We start from the raw sequence: 20148 nt of genomic DNA, 5'->3' as shown, positions 1-20148 counted from the left end.
AGAATAGAATAGAATAGAATAGAATAGAATAGAATAGAATAGAATAGAATAGAATAGAATAGAATAGAATAGAATAGAATAGAATAGAATAATTACCACAAAGAATCTATCTTTTCAAAGTAGATGCTGAATATTAGAGATTCCTTCTTTTTCAATCTGTATTTAGAACAGTGAACCTACTTTGAGCCCCTTGAAAAAAAAAACATTGAATTTCAGAGCCAGCTGGAGAAGAGCATCAATTCTGGAGCATGGAGCAAGGCTGACCCCTCAGCAGAAGGTTATTCTGTGCTTTGGGTCTGACTGGATTCTGGGCTGGAGGGGTGACTAGCCCCATCCTCCCAACAGGAGAACTAACAGCACCCTCTGCTGCCCTCTAAAAATTATCCCGATTTTATCAAATTTAATGGCAGCAGCTTTGAACTGTTGTGAGCAGAGCTCAGACAAGTCATGAACTAGAGAGAAAAAAGGGAAAAGCAGGAGGAAAAAATCCCTGTGCCAAGCAGGAGCTCCTCATCCTGCCACTGCAATCCATCTTTAACCATCCAATGTGACCCCTCACAGCCTGAGGGGAGGCCCTGATCTGGATGAAGCCCCTTTTTGGGGCAACAGCAGGGAAAACTGGGGGGAAATTACTCTGCTCATTCTCCTTGGGGTGGAAACAATGTGGTCTGAGGGGAATTTGGCCCCGAGGAAGGATGGGTCAATGGGGCCATGAAGGAAAGAGCTGGTGTTAGACCTAGTATGAACTAGGCAGTTACAAGTGATTATTAGGCAGGTATTAAGTAGCTACTAGGAGCTGCTATGCAGACATTAGGCAGTAACTATTATTTACTAGGCAGTTAGAAGGCAGTAATTAGTAATTCAATAATTGTTAGGAGATATTAGACAGCTACACAGTCATTAGCAGCAGTTGTTAGGCACCAAGATGTTACCAGCAGTGACCACACAGTTATTGCAATGTTGTTAGACTCTTCCTAGTAGTTACTGAGAGGCTCTTGTAGTTACTGAGCAGTTACTAGGGACTTACTAGCTCTAGTAAGAATTACTGGATAGGTGCTACTAGCTCTGAGGCAATTACAAGGCAGTTACTAAGTAATTACTAGCAGTCATTGAATGGCTTTGGTCAGTGGTTCATAAGCATTGACTGATAGGTTGTACAATGAAAATTAAGTTTAAAAACTAAAAAAACCACACACTTAGCAAGGCATAAATGTGGGCTTTATTCAAAATATGTGAGACATCCATCAGCAGCAGCTTTCCCCATTGTCAGTTAAATTTAATAGTACTCTTGGAAGCAGAAATAGCTCCAGTGGAATTAATCACTCCCTTTAGAAAGCTGACAGCTATTTTAAGCAGTCAGCTTTCTGCAGGAAAGTATGTGAGCTCTTCAAAGGAATATACTTGGGGAGAGTTGCAATATGGTCTTGCTATGTTTAGGTTTAAATTCTGATTTTCACATATATTTCCTAAATGGAATTGTCATGTTTCTGCACTCCAAAATCTCCTTTGGTACATTAACAACTTCAGAAGCATTTCAACCTCCTGGAAATGTCAAGGGATTTTAAGAGTCTGAGGGTTGTGTTTTTTAAATCCTCAGTGTTTTAGAGGTAGCTCACACTCTTATTTTTAGTGCAGAGCTGGTACAGGTTTTGTCATGAGCCAGACACAGCAAGGATTGTTGGTTGTGCTTGTCAGTTCACACCTGTGCCAAACAGAGGTGTGGAACTGCATGTTATGGGTACTTTCTGGTCTGAGAATCTGTGAGAACAGAGGTATCCTTTCTTTTAATGCAAAATCAGCACTAACTTTCAGCTTTGGAAAGACTCAATGGCACAGTTCTTTATCATTTTATCACACAACAACACATGTGCTCCCTTTGGGGTTTCATTTGTTTTAGTTTAAGGAGTTTCCTTTAACTCAGTAGTAACGAGCTAAAACCCCCTATTACCTGTAGGAATGGAGTTAATCTGTAGTTCAAGTCATGTATCCTTTTTCAAGACTCAGTAAGTAGGTCTAAGATGTTATAAATTAATAATTTTTCCCTCTCCCTCCCTTCTTCAGCACATCTTATTCACTTACTGGAAAGGAGAAAGAGTTTGGGCCCCAATTTACTGATCATGTTTCTCACCCAGTATTCCACAAGCCCATCTTCAACAGCACTGAGAAGGGGTAGAATGGGAAATAACATTGTACAAACTGCTCTCTTATATGGGAGCATTTCTATGTCAGAAAAGAGCTGGGCAGAAGGACAAGCACCTTGTCTTAACCTGCCCCAGAGAGTCTGCCAAGTGAGGACAGGGAGATGTATTTCTAACTGGGTTCTTAAGGCATGAGGAGAACTAAAACATGCCAGTGTGGAAAGGGAAAAGGATTCTTCTTTGGAAGGAATAAACCAGCATGAATCAGCTTTCTGTTGCACCCTAATCAAGTTTTGATGGTGTCCTTCAGGAAGTCAAGCACAGCTGGAACAAACCATGCCCACAGAAACTGAAACAAAAAATCAAATACCTATTTTCTGAAATCCCAAGCTATTTGTTGCAGTAAAAATTATCTGCACTTTTAAAAAGTGCAGGGTTTGGGGTTTTTTTCTGATAAAAGCAGAATAGCTGATTTCAGTCTGCTGCAGCACTGACAGTCTGGCCCAGTTCTCATAGGGGTGATAGAAAGGAGGAAGCAGAGGACAGGCTTAGTCATCTGTCATAGCCAATTAATGCTAATGTAGTGTTCAAAGATGCATATGAAAGCTTGTAAGTTAACTCTTGTTATGGTATTCTGTGGGGGAAAACTCTTAGAGTTTGAGTGATGAAACTAGTTTTTGGAAACATGCAGTGGCAGCATTAACAGCATTTATTTCCAAGCAGAAACTAGTTTGGGGTTTCATTTTTTTTTACATTCCCATGAGCTTTGAAAATAAAACAAGAATTACTGAAAATATATTCAGTGAGTAAAGTCACTGAGAAAATTAAAATTTAATGCTACTACAATATTGTTTCCTTGGAGAAAAGTCTTTCACCTAACTGCAGAAATGAAAATCTCACTGGTTGAGCCTCCCTTCCTCATTTGGAACACAGTGCTGTAACACCACAGCCCAGTGTATTTGGTAGGGGATTGAAAGTCTGTTATCTCCTCCTGCCCTTTCTAGGTTGAATTTCTGTGGATATCTGAGTGTATTTCTGCGTTTGCTGACCCCTCCTGTGCACTGGCCATGCCTCCTGCTGCCCCACAGCCAGAAGGGACTGGGTTTCAGTGCTGCTCTTTGCCTGCACTGTGAGACACCTGATAATCTCAGCATCCAAGTTTTTGTTCATCTTTCCTCCCTTTCTGGAGCAGGACTATGACAGCCTGATTACAATTACTAGAGTTTTAACATCATGCAGAGCTGCAACCAGTTGGCTGAGACAATGACGGCGTGCAGGCGCCTGCCTCTGCTGCTTGCAGAGTGAAACAAATTAATGTGGATTAATGAGGTGCACGTGATGCAAATGAACCTGTGCTGCTGGGACAGGCTTGAGCAGGCACAGCAAGAGTGGGGCTGGCAGTGGTCCTGGTGAGGTGTGTAACCCCATGGCTTGTGAGGATGTGCCTTGGAGCAGCCGTGTGGAAGGGCTCAGAAGCTGAGAAAAGGTGTGAGTCAATATTTGCTCTTGAGGAACTGCAGTTGTTGTACCTGATTCATGTCTATCCACCTACTCCTCATTAAAATGCCGTGTTTGCTGTTGGTGTTTGAAGGTGCAATTTGGCCATGTCATTTTGTGGGTTTAGTACCTTGAACTTGAAAGTTGATGCCTTTGCCTTAAGGGGTTTGTCTAGCCTAGACATCTTCTTTCTCCATTATTCTGCCTTCTCTCTTCTTTACCCTGAAGAATTGGGAAAGAAAAGTTAATAATAGGCTAAAGCTGGGAGCATTTCCTTTTTAATCACGAAAATCCTGGGGTGAACTTCTTAAAATTACCTGGTTTCTGATATTTTAATTAATGTTACTATTTTTCCTACCACGTTTATATTGCCCCCAGGGAACACTTTTTTCCTTCCCTTTCCTACATGGAATTCTACAAAGATTCCTCTACAATTAATGCAGCAAAAATAAGAAAACAGCAGGAAAGGTTTAAAGTTGGAGAGACATTCTCAAACTTCTCTCAAGTAGTAAAATATGTAAGTATAATAATGTTAAAATGTCCTTAAGCCTTCTCACATCAGAGTTTTAATGGCTTTATGGAATTGCTGTGACAACAAGGAAAAAAAAGCTTTTAGAAAAACTGGGTGTGAGTCTAAGATCATGCTGGAGAATAGAGAAACAGTAAGCAAACCATTATCTTTCAATTCACACAGTAAGAGTCTGATTCATTGTTATTAGGCAACTTGTTTGGTTTCAGGGTTTCAAAATCCACCTCACTTACTTTTATTATTTTTTAATTTATTTCAAGGACGTCAGGTTTTTTGTTAAGAGAGCCTGAAGTTCCTTCATTACCTTCTCAATGTCCATAATTTCTGTGTCTGAGCATTGAAACAATGAAGTTGTTCTCTATGTTCACTGTTTATCACTATTATCTCAGACTGTTTTTAATTTCACTTCATCTGATGTATTAGGTGCTGTGTCTTCTCTCAGAATGCACAAGTCAGAAAATTACATCAATAAATAGTATGCTGGGTTTCAAGCATGCATTTATTGTTACGATTTATTCTGCTTTAATGACAGTTTCTATTCATTCAAACCATTTTTAAGTCACATTGGAGATAAGAATGAGAAGTCATTTCTATGAGAGCAAAAGGGGATGTGTTTGAGAAACTCTTCATGCACCTATCTTTGTAAAGCTGGAGTGGTTTTTGGTAATTAATAAATTTTCAGTGATCCACAGCTTGTCTTATGCTGAAAACTTGTAAGGCTGAGACAGACTCACTAAAACATTCATTTTGAATCAAATTATTACCTTACAAACCTCTGTCTCAAGCTTTTAAAATGGTATTGTGAGAAGTAAAATTATGAGGCAGAACTCCAAGCGTGACTCAAGGTGAACATTGACTCAGAGGGATGCAGCAAATACACTGTGTTTGCTCAACTGAGTCAAGCACTTGGTTTGAAACAGCTGTTTTCTCATAAATCAGTGAATTCAAACAAAGATTGTTCACACCCTAACTGAAAACAGTCATTTTAAGTGGTGCTGTTTGTGCCATTTCTGGTGTTTAGGGTAATACTGAGAGGTCCACCCGTTATATTCACAAGAATTAAGTTTTAACTCATCCCTTTGCAGTAACTCATTCCTTCTGTGCTACCTTTGCAGGATTCAGAGATGCAAAGAAGTGAAAACCAGATGTCAAACTTAAAAGCCTAAATACAAAAGTACCTACAGGTGAGAATGTATATTTAAAGCTGTTGACCAAGTCTTATTCCCTGTCTCTGTGCAGAGGCATAAACAAAATTTTCAGCCTTCTTCTTTCTCAGCTCTTTCTTCTCTGTTAGAGCTCCATAGCCTCTGGAGCATATTTGAAATTTAAGTCTTATTGTAAAGCAGATCTTTATTAAAGTGCCCAAGTATCTCAGATGACCACTATAAATGGTGTTACACACCCAAAAAGGAATACAGATTGACTTTTGTGTGCATGTATTTTGCTTTTTTTTAGCATTTTGCAGGCATTTTGATAGATAAAATATTTTTCGCAGCGATTCTCTGTCCTAGACTTCAAGTTCTTGAATCATCATAAGAACTAAAGTAATCACAAGAAATACTGTATGGCTGCTGAGAGCTGGCAGTGAAAAGAATTGTGTCACTCTGGGTAGCAGTATTCTCCAGGGTCTGCTTTCTTTGGCCTTGACAATCCAACAACAATATGATTTTGCTTCTCTTGGCACAAATATCTTCTATTTCAAGAACAGCTTTTAGGCAGTACATTCAAGGAAGTCTAGGTTGTATTTCACATTTACTTTCTGGGCACACAAGTGAAGTATGAGAGAACAGGAAGATGTTGCCAGTTTTATCGCTGGATTTTCCCTTTATGCCTGGATGGTGCCTGAACACTCAATTCCCATTCTGTCTAATCAGCTTTGACAGGTACTTTTTGCAGCCCAGTTCCTCCTGAAAAGAAGTATTTCTCTAGTGTTTGGGGAGGATGATGGGGCAAAGCAGAGGGTGCAGGTGAGGCAGATGGGGTGTTGTGAAACAGAAAACAGGGCCAGAACTGCAGAGGTACCAGTCTGTTCAGTGGGATTTCTCACCCCAGAAGCCAGAGGGAATTGTAATTCACTTCCCATGAATGTGGAATTAAATCTCTGAGGGATCTTTGCAATTCTTTTAATGGGATCTTATGAGTGTCTGAGGCTAAATATCTTGTGGTAAAATCACTTGCCAAGCTCTTCTTAGCATTTCAGTAGGATGAGATTCATAATTTGTTTTCCAGAAACTCCTTGTGTTTGCTGCTTCACTTGTGCATCCTTTTAGATACTTAAACTGCTGTTAATGTTTGCTGTAGCTATTGTGTGCCAGTGGACTTCACAAGTGCCACAGCATATCTGTGGCACTGCCAGGTGCCAAAATTTCCAAAATACAGCTGAGGAACCTGTGGCAAGGACAGACCACAAGACTTATTAAGAATCACATGAGAAGATATTGCTGTTGGGTCCTGGTAAATAGGAGATGTGGGCTGGATTCATGTCTCCAGCCCAGAAATCTGGTTTCCCCTCTGATGTTTGACTGTTGACAAACAAATTGTTTAGATTAAAAATAAAGGGAAAACAACACTGAAAATTATTGGTTGACTTCATCGTGTGTTACAAATGCTTTTGTATCTTTTATTAAAAAAAAACAAAAATAAAAATCTTGTCTTATATTTCTTAAACATTTTTATCAGTATCTTTTTATTAAAGAGCTGCACCTTTGTGACAATCAGTAGTTGGTCTGCTCTGCAGTGAACCTTTTCTGAATGTCAGAAATTTGATCCACTCCAAATTTACATCACCAGCACCATTAAGTGGTGGCATAAATGACAATGTCAGTCTGGCAGTTCTGCAGACAAACAGCTTTTGATTGATTCTCTCAAAAGTTTCTGATGGCATGGTTACAAAATGTCAGGTAGCCTTTTAAAGAAGCTTTTCTTAGTTGCCAGGAAAGATATATTGTGAATCTGAAAGCTAAAAACCTCAAGTTTGGCTTAATATTTCTAGAACTGGTTGCACACAGGCAGCGAGAGCAGAGATCTCCCCATGCTCTGTCATTTTTGTGTGTGACAAATGGCCTTGAGGCAGAGTTAGAAGGACAAAGGGCAGATCTGTTTGTGTCCTCTCTCTGGGAGTGAGCAGGGATGTGTCATTTAGCGACTGTGGATGTGTGTGGTGGCCTCAGGAAGGAACCTGCAGTGTCCCACACCAAACTGAAGGTTATTTACAGCTTGCTGCCTGGTTGGGATTTAAGTGATTTTATTCCTGAGCTTGATTCCATGCAGTTTGTCAGAATACCATGTATAAATAGACTGCTAGCATTACATATATATATACATATATATATATACATGTGTATGTATATATATACAAACATATATTCGCCTAAAAATCTGGTAACTGCACAGAAATAAAAAAGAAAAATGCCCTGCATGTTTGTACATTTTTTTCATGTGGTTTGAAGCTGAAATGATACCAGATCAGGGTTTTTAAAAGTGGTTAGCCAGCACTTCTGAAGCTGCTGTGCTTCCAACCCACCTCAGCAGCAGCTGCTGTCCCTGTTTGTGGCTCAGGGTGTTCTGGCCGTGTTGGGGCTCAGGGAAGCAGGTGAGGCTGTGCTGTGCTGGGCTGTGTGGTGATGGCAAAGCTGGAGCTGATTTGCTATTTGCTAATGGAACAGCAGGGGATGTTGTCACACTCAAGGTGCTGCTCTGCCTTCCCCAGCCAAGTTACTGCTTGGGAACCCTGCCTGTTTCGTGGCAAATATGTTAATCATCATCCTATGACCATGCAGAAAGCCTGAGCAGAGTGAAATCTTTGAGGTTCCAAAACAGAGACAAATGTATTGAATTCTGTGTCTCTATTTTTGAGGCTGTTTCTCTCTTGGGGCAAATGAATTATCAGGTTTAACAGCTCTACAAGTGTCAGACTGAGGTAAGAGGTTATTGTAGCTCTGTGTTCATCACTGCTGACTCAGCATGACTTTTCATTGACAAAGATTGAACCCATAGAGAGGGACTACATACTTAAAGGTGGGAAATTAACAAGCAAGAGAAAAGTCAGTAATATGAAAAGAGAACTAAGATGTGATGAATTTACAAAGAAGAAAGAATCTTAAGTCCTGTCAGCCTTTTTACAACATCAAGGAATGGAAATGGACCTTGTAATAACAAAGAAGAGTAACATTTGAAGCTGTCCCTAGAATATATTTCTGTGCAATTCATCAGCTGCTGTAAAATATTGAGGACGAGGACACAGTTTCAGTGTGGCTCCAGAAGGCACAATAGATGTTACTTGGCCAACCAGACTTCTGCTCTCTATAATCCAATCTTTTCACTGCAGTAGTCAGCAAGAAAAAGGTGAACTAAACCTCATTTTAAGTTTTACATTATTAAGTTTTAAAGGCTTTTTTGCAGTGTGCACTTGTTTAGGTTATGTCTGCCAAGAAGGCTGTGCAGTTCACTGCTAATTCAAGCAATATATACATAAAGCACTGTCCTTAATTCATGTAAAGAAGTCTGTCTTTGAAACAAATACATGTTTTCAGGTGAGAAGTTATGCAAATTGAAATAGAGTGAATACTGCCCATGATAGTAACATTTCATAGGCTTGTGCCTAGGTGCAATTGGCTTTTATTAACTGGCTGGGAGTTTTTTTTAATAAATAATGTCTTTCTCTAGGTAGCTGTTTATACAGCTCAGTACACTTGAGCAAACTGCAATTTTCCTCTGTAAATGCTTTTTCTTCTACAAACACTGGCAATTCATGTATTTTGGGTGCAAGAAGGGCTTTTATTTAATGGTCAGAACTTAGTAATTTGATTTTCTTGTGTGAATCAACTCGAGCTATTGTCTCCATCCTTCACTCCTCTGCCTGAAGAGGTTAAGCTGCATGAATCAGTAACAGTAGAATATTGAATGTATTTGGATGACTTACACCAGAGCATACAGAATCTCTAAAAGATGAGCCCCCAGGTCCATTGTATGTCATAAAAATAAAGTTTTTATTGGAAAATTAATTCCTATATTGGAAACTAATGGCACTCCATGCCAATCAGCAACATTTTGATACCCAGTTTGGCATTCCTCATTGGGGCTGCATTCCTGGGGTGATGCTGTCTCACATAATGTTTAAACTGATCTTATTTTAATTAAGCCTGGACTGACTAGACTGGTTTCTATTGGTGCTTGCTTTGGGTCGAGTATCTATAACACTGTTTAATTTTTCAGAATGGTTTATTCTCATCAGCACTTGACAACAGTTTGCTGGAATTAGCTTGCATCGCTTCAGACATCGGAAATACTCTTTGTTAATGTTTAAGCCAGCCATGGTTACACTGCAACTGGACACCTTACCAGCTCCCTTCATAAATACTAGTGTAAAAATCATAAATGGATCTGCTGGAGAAAGTCCAGAGGAGGCCACAGAGATGCTCAGAGGGCTGGAGCACTTCTGCTATGGAGTCAGGCTGAGAGAGCTGGGTGTGTTCAGCCTGGAGAGGAGAAAGCTCCAGAACACCTTCCAGTGCCTAAAGGGGTTACAGGAGAGCTGAGAGGGACTTTGAACAGGGGCATGGAGTGACAGGACAAGGGGGAATGGCTTCAAACAAGAAGGCAGGTTTAGACTGGATATTGGGAATAAATTGTTCCCTGTGAGGATGATGAAGCCCTGGCACAGGCTGCCCAAAGAAACCATGGATGCCCCATCCCTGGAAGTGCTTGAGGCCAGGTTGGATTTGGGCTTTGAGCAACCTGATCTAGGGCAGGGGGTTGGGCTAGAAGATCTATAAATGTCTCTTCCAATCCAAACTATTCTACAATTTTATAATTCCATAATGTGTTCAAGCTCTTGCTCTGCTCCCAGGACTCATGAGCAAGCCCTTCAGTAAGCCACAGACACTGGACACATCAGCTTCTACAGGGCCTGGGGTAGGCAGGGAAAGGCAGGAGACAGAGGGGAATTGCATAGTCTGCCTGCAGTGTTCAGAGCAGGGCGTGTGCAAAGGCCCTGAACCTGTGTGACATCGTTCTGAAAGTGTTGGACCGAGTAAATACAGTGTAGTTCTGCAAAATGACCATTTAAAAGCAATTTCATAAGGGGCTGTTCAGTGTCTCTTGTCTTCAGGTTGCAGGAAAGCTTCTGTAAGCCTTAATGTGGGAGCTGAAAGCCATCACACTGTTGGTTTGCACCACTCTGACTGTGCTTTCCCCAGGGTGAGTGTGTTTGAAGAGCCACCTGTGCTGAGCTGCTGTGCTCAGGAAACCTGCCCAACTGAAGCTTTCTCTTGTGGGCTGTTGTGCTGTGGGATAGAGACAAGACCAGGGCCCTCAAAACCTTGAATTCTGACAGATTTCTCTTAATTTTAGTTTTGTGGGTATAAGAGGAAGGTTGAAAAGCCCTGAAAAATAATAGTCTTTTTTTTTTTTTTTTTTTCTTCTTTCTGGTTTCTTTTTGAATTTGTATTTTGTGGTTGATTGCAGTCTTGGCTCTAGATTTTTCCTGCTACTGCTAAATTATAAATCTGGGCAGTCAGAACCTGACCTGCCAAGTAGTTTAGTCCATCTGCTAACAGATAACCTTAATTAAACAAAGCTGAGCAGGGACATGTAGGTGCCAGTAACAATTCATTGGTCAGAAGCCCCAGGAGCCTCAACCCAAGGTCCATGAGGATTCAGTTTTAAGTTCAAAGTGTGCATGGAGTTCTTGTTTCAGTCCCCTTTCCTAAATTCTTCTAGTCTTTGAGACTGATAATGCCTCTGCTTTCTTCAGTGGCTCTCTTTTCTCAGATCTGATTTTCCTCTGGATCTCTGCCACTGTCACAGAGGACTGTGCAAATTTGGCCAGTGTCATTTATGACTGGGACAACCTTGCTCCATATGGTCACATAGACCTCATTTTCTTAGAAAGTCAGCCTAAAAAAAGTTACAAAACTTCCCAGCAGATGGAAAGGCCATGATGTGGTGCTCCACTTGTACACCATGAACATGCTAATTGACGGGGAATAAATGCCAGATAACTCGCTTTTGAAAAAAGAGTTACACTTTTTGAAGTCAGGAGGAGGAGACTGACATCTCTGAAAACACTGAAGGAAATGGTTTTGGTTTGTTCAGTGATCATTCCCAAATGTGTACATGGTGGGTCAGCCACCCACTGGAAAGTGGTTGCAGAAATTGTGCTCTAAACTAAGGTTCTTGTTGTCAAACATGAAAGATAAGATCCCAAATGAAAGTGTTCTTGTCACAATTCCAATAAAAAATGATGCATCTATGATGTAAATTCTGCAAATGAGACATAGCAGATTCTCATCTAGCAGAAGTGACTTGTAGCTTCAATTTAGGTAAACAATAACAAATTTTCTAAGGTCATAAATAATGGTTATTGTTCATGTGTTTCCTGATCTCCTTGTTCCTGGCCTTTCACATTTGTGCCAGTAGTTCTTTACATTTAAAGTATTAAACACAGAGATTGATGTTATTTACTCTTTACTTAAATACATATTTTTTTTACTTTTTAAAGGCAAATTTCAGTAATGAAACCTAATTCTGCTCATCTGTTTCTCCCAGTAAAGCCACCAAAGCATTGCAATTCCGATTTGAGAAACAAATGGAGCCACAGACCTTCGTCACATCTCAGCAGAAAATCATTCAGATCTTCCTGGAGTCCCCTTGGAGACCAGGGTGTCCATGGCAGGTACCAGCATTCCTCTTTGCAGGCTCAGCAGCACTAAATTAGATCTGTTCCTTGTCTGGAAAACTTGTGTGATGCTTGGCTCTGTGAAGGAACTGCTCTATACATACAGGACAAGGTAAAACTGTACATGTAAAGCACAAAACCAAGGTTAAAGCTCCTGTTTAAAACAGAGCTTGAATGGAAGAGTCCTGCATTTCAATTTTGGCTCTGTCCCTGGTTCACCAGGTCACCTGGATTAAGTAGCTCTTCCAAGGCCTCTTGTTTCAGCTACAAATGGTGCAAAAAGGGATTCTGGAAGATTTCTTCTGCCCATGCTGTGCCCCTGAAGCAGATTTCTGCTGCCCCTTTCCTTCCTTTCTCCTGAAGGCTACTATTCCTTAGACATCCTTGTGTCCCTGTGTCTGCTGCTCTCCCTCCCAGGCAAACAGATCCACTAAAACTCTCCATAAAGGGCAACCAACATTACAGTAAGTAATTATTAGTAATAATTAGTAATTATTAGTTAGACCACCCTTCTGAGGGAGAAGGAATAACAGGAAATGCCTGCAAGCAGTGGAATTTCTTGTTCAATGAACACAGTGGAGCTCAGATACTCATCCCTGAACACAGCTGTGACACTCATTGCCCTGTGAAGAGTGCCATGAATGTGCAAAATTGTCACTATTTTATAGTTTGTTTTCCCCTTTATGATTTTTATACATTGGTTTCATGACTGGCTGCAGTATGTGAATAATTTGTGGCAAAATCCTATTTCACAGTCTGCCTGAAACAGTCCACAACTGAAACAGAACATCTCAGAGAGAAGTGAGCAAAAGATTGTTTCTGTGGTGGAAGGATCCCACCAAAGCAAGGGAGAACCACTGAATCCCCTTGCCCTGAACTGGGGCTGTGGCTCCAGTGAGACACACAGGGAGCAGCAACACCTGCCAAGTTAACCCACTGCTGGCTTGTGAGCCACATCCTCGTCACATCTAGCCTCTGATAACTTCTCCAAGCATGCTTCCTTAAAGATGGAGAGGCATTCAACCAAAATCACTACAAATCACCCAGCTACAACACCTTGCACTGCATCTCAAAGGTGCCATTTATCTGTGGAACCAGATCACAGTGTAGAACAGTTGTTTGAGCGAGTCAGAGACCTATTATATCTTAATTAAATTAAGGACTTTTTTCAGCATGGAGCGCCTGGCCAGCACTGCCTTCCCACACCACAGAAGCTGACAGCATGCTCAGTGGCTGTGTTAATCTGCCAGAACACCAAGAGAAAAGCACCAGGGTGAGAACTGGGAGATTTGTATTCTCTTTCCACAAGTTTCTCTTGTGATTTACAGCTTACCACAAGTGCCAGATGAACTCTTCCAGCTGCAGCTGTTTTAACCATAATGTGTTGTAGCTGCTGGTTCTTCTGGACATCCAGTGGTGGAAATGGCCTGAGGGAGGAGATCAGAGCCCTGCCAGATCTCCTGGTGTCTCTCCAGTTTTCCATTCTGCTTCTGTTTTCAGAGCAAGGTACAGAGCAGCCAAGCATGGTATCTTTTTAATGCTGATCAGCTGTAACAGTTCTTGATTATAACCTAAAACAGGTGTCACAAAACCCTCAGTACACAGGAGACTATAAATAAGTGCAGTGCCATAAATCTGTGGGACAGTTTGGGAAAAGGAGCACCAAGTGTTCTTCATCTCCCTTTCAGAGCTCAATTCACAGTTGAAAGCAATGAAGTGCTATATCAACCAGGTGGGTTTTGTTTCTTTTTTCTGTCAAAGTGAAGGTTGAGGCATTGATTCCTATTGAATTTAGGAAAAATCTTGTTTTGATTTCAGAGGGCTGCAGAAAACTGCCTGCCCAGATTTGCTCCTAAGAGTGTGCTGTCAGTCACTTCTGCTCCAGGGTGGAACACTCAGTGTGGGCATAAATCTTAAATCAAAGTTTCCAGAGGTGGCTGATAAAGCCACAAGTCCTGAACACCTGTGGGAGCACAGTGTGCTGGCTCCACTTGTCATACATTACAACCAGAGGCTTCATTGCAGAATTGATACTTAACAACACCTGGCAAAACCACAGATCCTCAGGTCACAGACCTTTTCTTCCTGCATTGACAGGCTCAGGTCCTTGCTGTTTCTGTAGGTGAGATATGAAAGTTTGAAATAAAACTAGATTCTCAGTGGGGGGATTGTGAAAGAAGTACATTGTGGGTTTTTTCTCTGTGAGAGCTGTGGAGAAAACTGAAAACCTGTTTGTGTGGGAGAGGGGAGATTTAAAAAACACCTTTATAGTGAAGTTGGATTCCTTAGAATTAAGGGTGAAACAGCTCCCAGCAGTGTTCTGAGCACTGACTTGACAAGCAGTTGAAGTTTTCCCCAAAGCTAAATGCTAGATGTTTCCAAACCATCTGCATTATAAATTCAAGCTCCGCAAACTGAACCAAAGTTATCAATAATATCATGACATGCGAGAAATATATTGGCTGTGATAGCTCTCCCATTTAGGTAAGCTTGTTCCCTAAAAATGTCTCTTTTGAAGCTGTATTGTATCAGTCTATATGTGTAGCTTCTTTAGGTGGTGGAAGGTGCTAGAAGGTCTCCCTGGAGCCTTCTCCAAGGTGAACATCCCCAGCTCTCAGCCTGTCTCCATAGAAGAGATGCTCCAGCCCTCTGAACATCTTCATGGCCTCCTCTGGACTCAGTTCAGCAGACCCACATCCTTCTTATGCTGGGAGCATAACCAACTGCTGTGCTTAAAAAATTAACAGGTCACTCTGCCTTGCTCAGCCTCACCCCAGCAAGGCTCCCTCTCTTGCTTTGCACTCCCCATGTTGCTGCAACGCCAGGAAGCTGCATTTCTGACTGGACAAATGAGTCAGTCTGGGCAAAGTGGTGTGTGACCACTGAAACGTGAGACTTCTCAGCAGCTTGCAAGATTTGGTTCTTTTGCCCACTTCTTAGAGGCCCATACTAGTTTTGGTTCTGCAGTTTCATGCAAGTCCAGGTCAGGGCATTGAGGGCTCAGCTCTTGCAGGTTTCTCTCAAGCAGCACCTGGGCTCGCCTTCAGGAGCAACATCTGTGCATGCACAGGGGTCCCTGGGCCCAGTAGCTCTTATCAGTCAAGTCCATGATGCAGAGACCTCAGGGCCCCTTGGGAAGGCACCTTTTTCACCTCTGTTGTGTGTAGTGTTCAAATCGGAGTGTGCATCAGCAGCTTCACACGTGAGCTCCATCCCTGCTCCATGCTGTCATGTTCAGCATGGAGAAGGATAACTGGGAAGCTGATGGTGAAATTAACACCATGACAGTAGAGTTGTATCATGCAAAACAGCATCAGATCCCATCAGATTTAAATGAAGTCTGCATTTTGGGACCATCTGTGAATGGCCAGCAGCTGGCATTGGTGTGTCTGTTCAAGCACTTACAGTTCTGTGATATTTTTTGAAAACTCTTGGGATGCATGTCTCTTCCCTGCTCAGTTATTCCATGTCACTCTTTGAGGGCATCAGCCTAAAGAAGGAGATGGACTCATTTCCTTAGAATTACCCTTGAAATGAGGGGATTTTATGTAAGTGGCTTTGCTTTCAGAAAAATCCCTCTCGAATCAGACAGAGAAGGTGTTGCCAGCTGTTCCCTGCCTGCCCTCTGGTTTGTTTACCGCTCTTTTCAGTCCTTTTTTTTCCCTTAGCTCTACAAGTGAAGAAATCCGACCACACGCGTTCGTGGGTGCCAACCCCGGCGCTGTGCCTGTGGTGGAGGTGTTGTGTCACCAGCCCTGCCTGCCCTGCAGCTGCCTTTCATCTCTCCACTCTGCTCAGAGCAGCCAGAGGCACCAGCTGGTGAAGGAAAGGATGCTGAGACAGCCCCCCTGAGCTGGTGTCCATCCCTCCCTCACCGTGTGGCCTTATCTGCTCTCCAGCACTCATCTCACAGCTCCATCACCTTTCCTTAGGATTTTACTGCTCTGGCAGCTAACTGGGTTAAGGTTACCCACGAGGTTTCTGATGAAGTGTGAAGGAAGTGAGGACACACATGCCACTGCTGTTGTGGGGGTGCTTTCTTGTTCTTTGGTGGGTGTGCTGTTAAAACAAATGAACTTTTGTTTCTTTCTCTTTTCTTAGCAATTTTTATAGATTTTCTGATGGCATTTTCTTAGGCAAGCATAAGCAAGCAGGCATCTCTGTAGCCTTACTGCAACATTTGCTCATGGAGAGCAAGGATAACTTAAGGGTTTTTAAGGAAGATATTTTCCCCCTCTATCTTCTAACCTGCACTATTTCAAGTAACTTCATGTCTTTCTGTTCTCTTTCCAGATTCCTGTGGCTCCTGTACACTGGTGAAGATGCTGAGAGGAATGAGGGCATTTTGACTGTCCCATGCTGTAGAAGGCTTAATTCTTAATTACTAATTAATTCTTTATGAGTCTTTTGTTAGCCTTGCCAAATTCAACAGTCACATTAATGATAGGTATCTCTCCAAACTGGAATTTGTTTCAATTGTGTTTTATTTTTAAGAAGATGAGTGAACCCACAAGAATTCCCTCTGCAGGATACATCTTCAGTCATTTCACCACTCCTAAGAATAAACTAACTCCCTGCTGAGTTATTCATGACCCTTCTCAGCCAGGCTGATGTAGATCTGATCACTTCCTCAGGCTGTTGTGAGGAATAAACCATCTCCCTTCGTGTTGAGTGCTGGCACATCACAGAATTTCTCTGAGACTCTATGAAGAGAAAAAAATCAACACAAACCATAATCTGTCCCACATCCCAGATGAGCTACCCAGAATTTTTGCTCTCAAACCAATTCTCCTTATTGTGCCTCTCAGTCCTGATGCTCTTCCTTATTTCTCTGCCTGAAACTCATTTCTTCCATCATGGCCATACATAACGAATTGTGATCAGCCAGGTTACATCACTGGCACTTTTATCACTGTCCCTGGGGCTTTCTCACTCCTGAAGTGAGATCTGGAGTGACAGTCACACTTGAGAAGCAAGAAAAGTGGTGTTAATGAAGGTGGAAAGTAGCTGGTGCAGGAAGAGGTGAAAGCTGGAGGTGGGAAAGAGGGAAGAGAGAAAAGGAAAGACTAGAAGAAGAGGCATGGCCAGGCCTTAAGCCTGAAAACAAAGTTTACACCAGAGGGTGACTGTGGTTAAAATGCTGGTGATGGGTTTGAGAGGCAGCTCTGCCAGAGAAATCTGCCCAGCTGGACCTGCCAAAGGGATATGAAATGAACCTTGATGGTCTTCAGGGCTTCAGAGGCAGGAAACCTCCCCCCCACCCCCCAAAAAGCTCCAGGCTTTGTTGAACATTTTTCTGAAAATGCAATGCTATAATCTATTTGGGGATGGGAAATCAAAATCTGAGCTTTTTCTGAGCAAAATGCTCAGGTACAAGCTGAGCCAGGGAAAGACCCAGGTGCAAATTCCTTCTGCATTTGATTTGAGCCTGTGTGGGAGGTTTAGGTTCAGGGTAGCTCTTAGGTTCTTACCCCAGGGCTGGCCCTGGAGATGGCCCCATGATCAGATATCTCCACACAGCCACTCACCTGTGCTTTGGAGGAGATGGAGACTCTGTGTCTGCTCAAATGGAGAGAGAACCTGCTGTGGCAGGTCCTGTGTGACTGCAGACCACCTTCCAACACCACCAGGATCTTCTGCTGCAGCAGGAAATGTCCATCATGCCAGGTACATGAGAAATAACAGAGAAGTATCTCTGCAGTCTCATGAGATATATCCAGAGATCAGCACCTACCTTGTCTTTAATCATGTGTTTGGTACATTTCTGTCCCTTGTGGACATCTTTTAGACTCTTCAGAGGACCCCAGCAGGTCTGGTGTTCCACCAAGGCTTCTTTCTACATCACTTTGTTCAGATTGAGCCAGAACTGCTTCTCTGTAGCACCTTAACACCTAATTTTCACAATTTAATCTGAATTACTGCCATGGGGCCAGGTCATTGGGGCTGGTGACCTGCTCACAGCTTGACACAGATGCAGCCAGGCTGGGCTGGAGCTGAAAACTGCCTCTTTGATCTGCCTAATTGGAGCTGAGGGAAGCCAGAGCATAGTGGGTGGATGGGGGGCTTCCACAGCTCAGAGCCCACTCTGTCCCAAAGCAGAGGACAAGGACAAAAAGACCAGGGAATAAATCCAGTTGTGTTACCCATTTGACTCAGAAGAGCAGGCAGGTTTGGGTAGAATCTTTTGTGGGACCTACTGGAACTGCTGGAAAAGCAGACAAATCCTGAAGTCCTGCCCCCAGGCTGCGACCCCGGGTGTGTCACAGCCACAGCAACTGTGCTGCTAGTGTGAAAACAGCCCTGCTTGGTTTGTGGTGATAAACAGATGACAGTAAAGGGGGGAAAACTTTGTAGTTCTCTAAACTTTCCCGACCCTTGTGCACACATGAGCCGGCTGTGCAGAGGGAGCAGCTCGGTGCAGCTGCAGAGGATGCACATCTGTCTGTGCTCAGCTAAAACCTGTGTGTAGGTGCAGGAACCCCTTTCCCTATGGCTCTGCCATCCTCCCAGGGCTCATCCCTGCTGGGCCACACTCACAGTGCATGTTTGGGACTGAAGAGTAGATAATGGGAATTTTTCTTGGTTTCTTTTTCTGCTTCTCATAACCAAAACAGGTTTAAGGGGTAAAGGCTTTGTATAAAAGGGCAATTATTCACTGGGAAATTAATTCTCACAAAACATGTGAGCTGTTAGCACGTAAGAAAGGTGTTTTAACCAAAATAACCATGTGTTTTTGTGAGGCTTTGTGTTGGGGAAACTGAAAGGAAAAGCAAAGCGTAGAGGGGACGAGGTAATGGCCCTTTCCCAGCCAGGTGGGAGGGGTGAAGGGAGAGTTCAACCTCCCATCCCAAGGGTGAAGGGGGTGTATTTGTGGTTCTTGGAGAGGAAAAAATGGATTTCTGTGGGTTTAGACCATGATTTATTTTTCTATATTTTCATGAGCTCAATTATAATGTATATTTTAAAGGGGAAGTGTCTTTATGAAAGTTTTGCATTTCTTTAAAACACCTATGCTGTGGCAACATTATATTTCTTTGCACTTCTCAGCCTGGTGGTTGTGAAAAGTGGGTTTCAAATTAATTTCTTGGTTTTCACTTGGTTTCTGCTGGGTTAAAGGACTTTATTTATTTCAACCTGAATTGCAAGGGATTTTTTTTTCTGGGTAACCCCCCACTCCCTCCCTGATTCTCAGAGTAGAGCACCTCTGAGATGAAACTGAAAATGGGCTGGAAATGAGGTGGTTAATCTAATTTTTGACATTTTCCATGTTTTAAAATTGTTTGAGATCCCCTATGTGTATTTTGAGTCTCTTTCTGTATTCAGAGACAGGGGAGCAATGCAGGTGAGGAGGGGCAGAGTGAGAGTGGGGAATGAGTTTGTGCATCAGCTCAGAGCCCCATTCTGCAGCTCAAGGCAGAAATCTTTGTGTTTGAATATTCTGCAGACAAAAAGCCAGTGAGAGATCTGGGCTTTTGCTTTTCACCAGGACTTCTCTTTCCTGGTATAGCCAAAGGTCCAAGCCTGGGTAGTGAGTGAGAGGTGGTGACTGAACAGACAGCCCATTCTCTAACAGACAGATTTATTGAGTACATGTGCAACTTAAGCAAAGCAAAGCAAAGCTGTGATGTCCAGGCTCCAAAAACAAGATCTCACCAATCCGCTGGCCAGACGTGCTGGGAGTCTTGGGAACCTGGAGGTGGTGCTGCAAAGGTCCATGTGGATTCAGCTCCTCAAAGTCTATGTGATTACAGGGTCTTCTGTTCTGCTCATCTTTTACCATCTTTCCAAGTCTCTGCAGCTGTTCACACCCTTGCTGTCCTCAATGGGTGCTTTTCCAAGCTCAGGGGTTACATTTCCTTCTCTTTTCTTCCAAAGACAGTGTCCTTGGTTTTTCTTACCCCCATCTCCCTGGTTTAAAGACTCTTAAATCACACAAGAGCAGCTTCTTTACATTAGTATATGAGGATGGGAAGCTCAAAAAACAAGCTACTTATGCTAACTTTTGCTTCTTTACTAGGAGGGTGATCAAACAATGAAACAGGTTTGCCCAGAGAGGTTGTGGAGTCTCCATCTGTGGAGATGGTCAAAGCTCAGCTGAACACAGTCCTGGGTAATCTGCTCTAGGTGACCTTGCTTGAGCAGGTGGGTTCAGACTAAATGAAACCTCTCAAGAGGTCCCTTCCAACCTCAACCATTCTGTGACTCGTGCCATCTGCAGGCTGCTTGGCCTGTCCTCCCTGCCTGGATGGCTCTCTGCTAACAGAAGGCCATCCCTCTCATCAAGGTCTGGCATGGCGTGTGTCCCC

General features: G+C 42.6%; 2 long non-coding RNA genes across 3 annotated transcripts; both read left to right on the top strand.

The window, feature by feature from the left end:
• Window positions 1-3196: 3196 nt before the first annotated feature.
• LOC109022601 lies at window positions 3197-6755 on the top strand. 2 transcript variants are annotated; one of them, XR_004497195.1, is made up of 3 exons: window positions 3197-3624; window positions 5280-5348; window positions 6466-6755. It is a non-coding gene; the product is annotated as an uncharacterized LOC109022601 (long non-coding RNA). The 2 variants fall into 2 exon arrangements; XR_002001615.2 differs by lacking the exon at window positions 3197-3624 and adding an exon at window positions 3722-4152.
• A 3521-nt stretch (window positions 6756-10276) lies between these two features.
• Window positions 10277-16239, top strand: LOC117244326. Its single transcript, XR_004497196.1, has 3 exons — window positions 10277-10362; window positions 11713-11839; window positions 16136-16239. It is a non-coding gene; the product is annotated as an uncharacterized LOC117244326 (long non-coding RNA).
• Window positions 16240-20148: the final 3909 nt, after the last annotated feature.

Source organism: Parus major, chromosome 4 (assembly GCF_001522545.3).
Source record: "Parus major isolate Abel chromosome 4, Parus_major1.1, whole genome shotgun sequence".
In the NCBI taxonomy this organism is placed as follows: Eukaryota; Metazoa; Chordata; class Aves; order Passeriformes; family Paridae; genus Parus; species Parus major.
The sequence above is the reverse complement of the archived record's forward strand: the minus strand, read 5'-3'. Positions and strand labels throughout refer to the sequence as shown.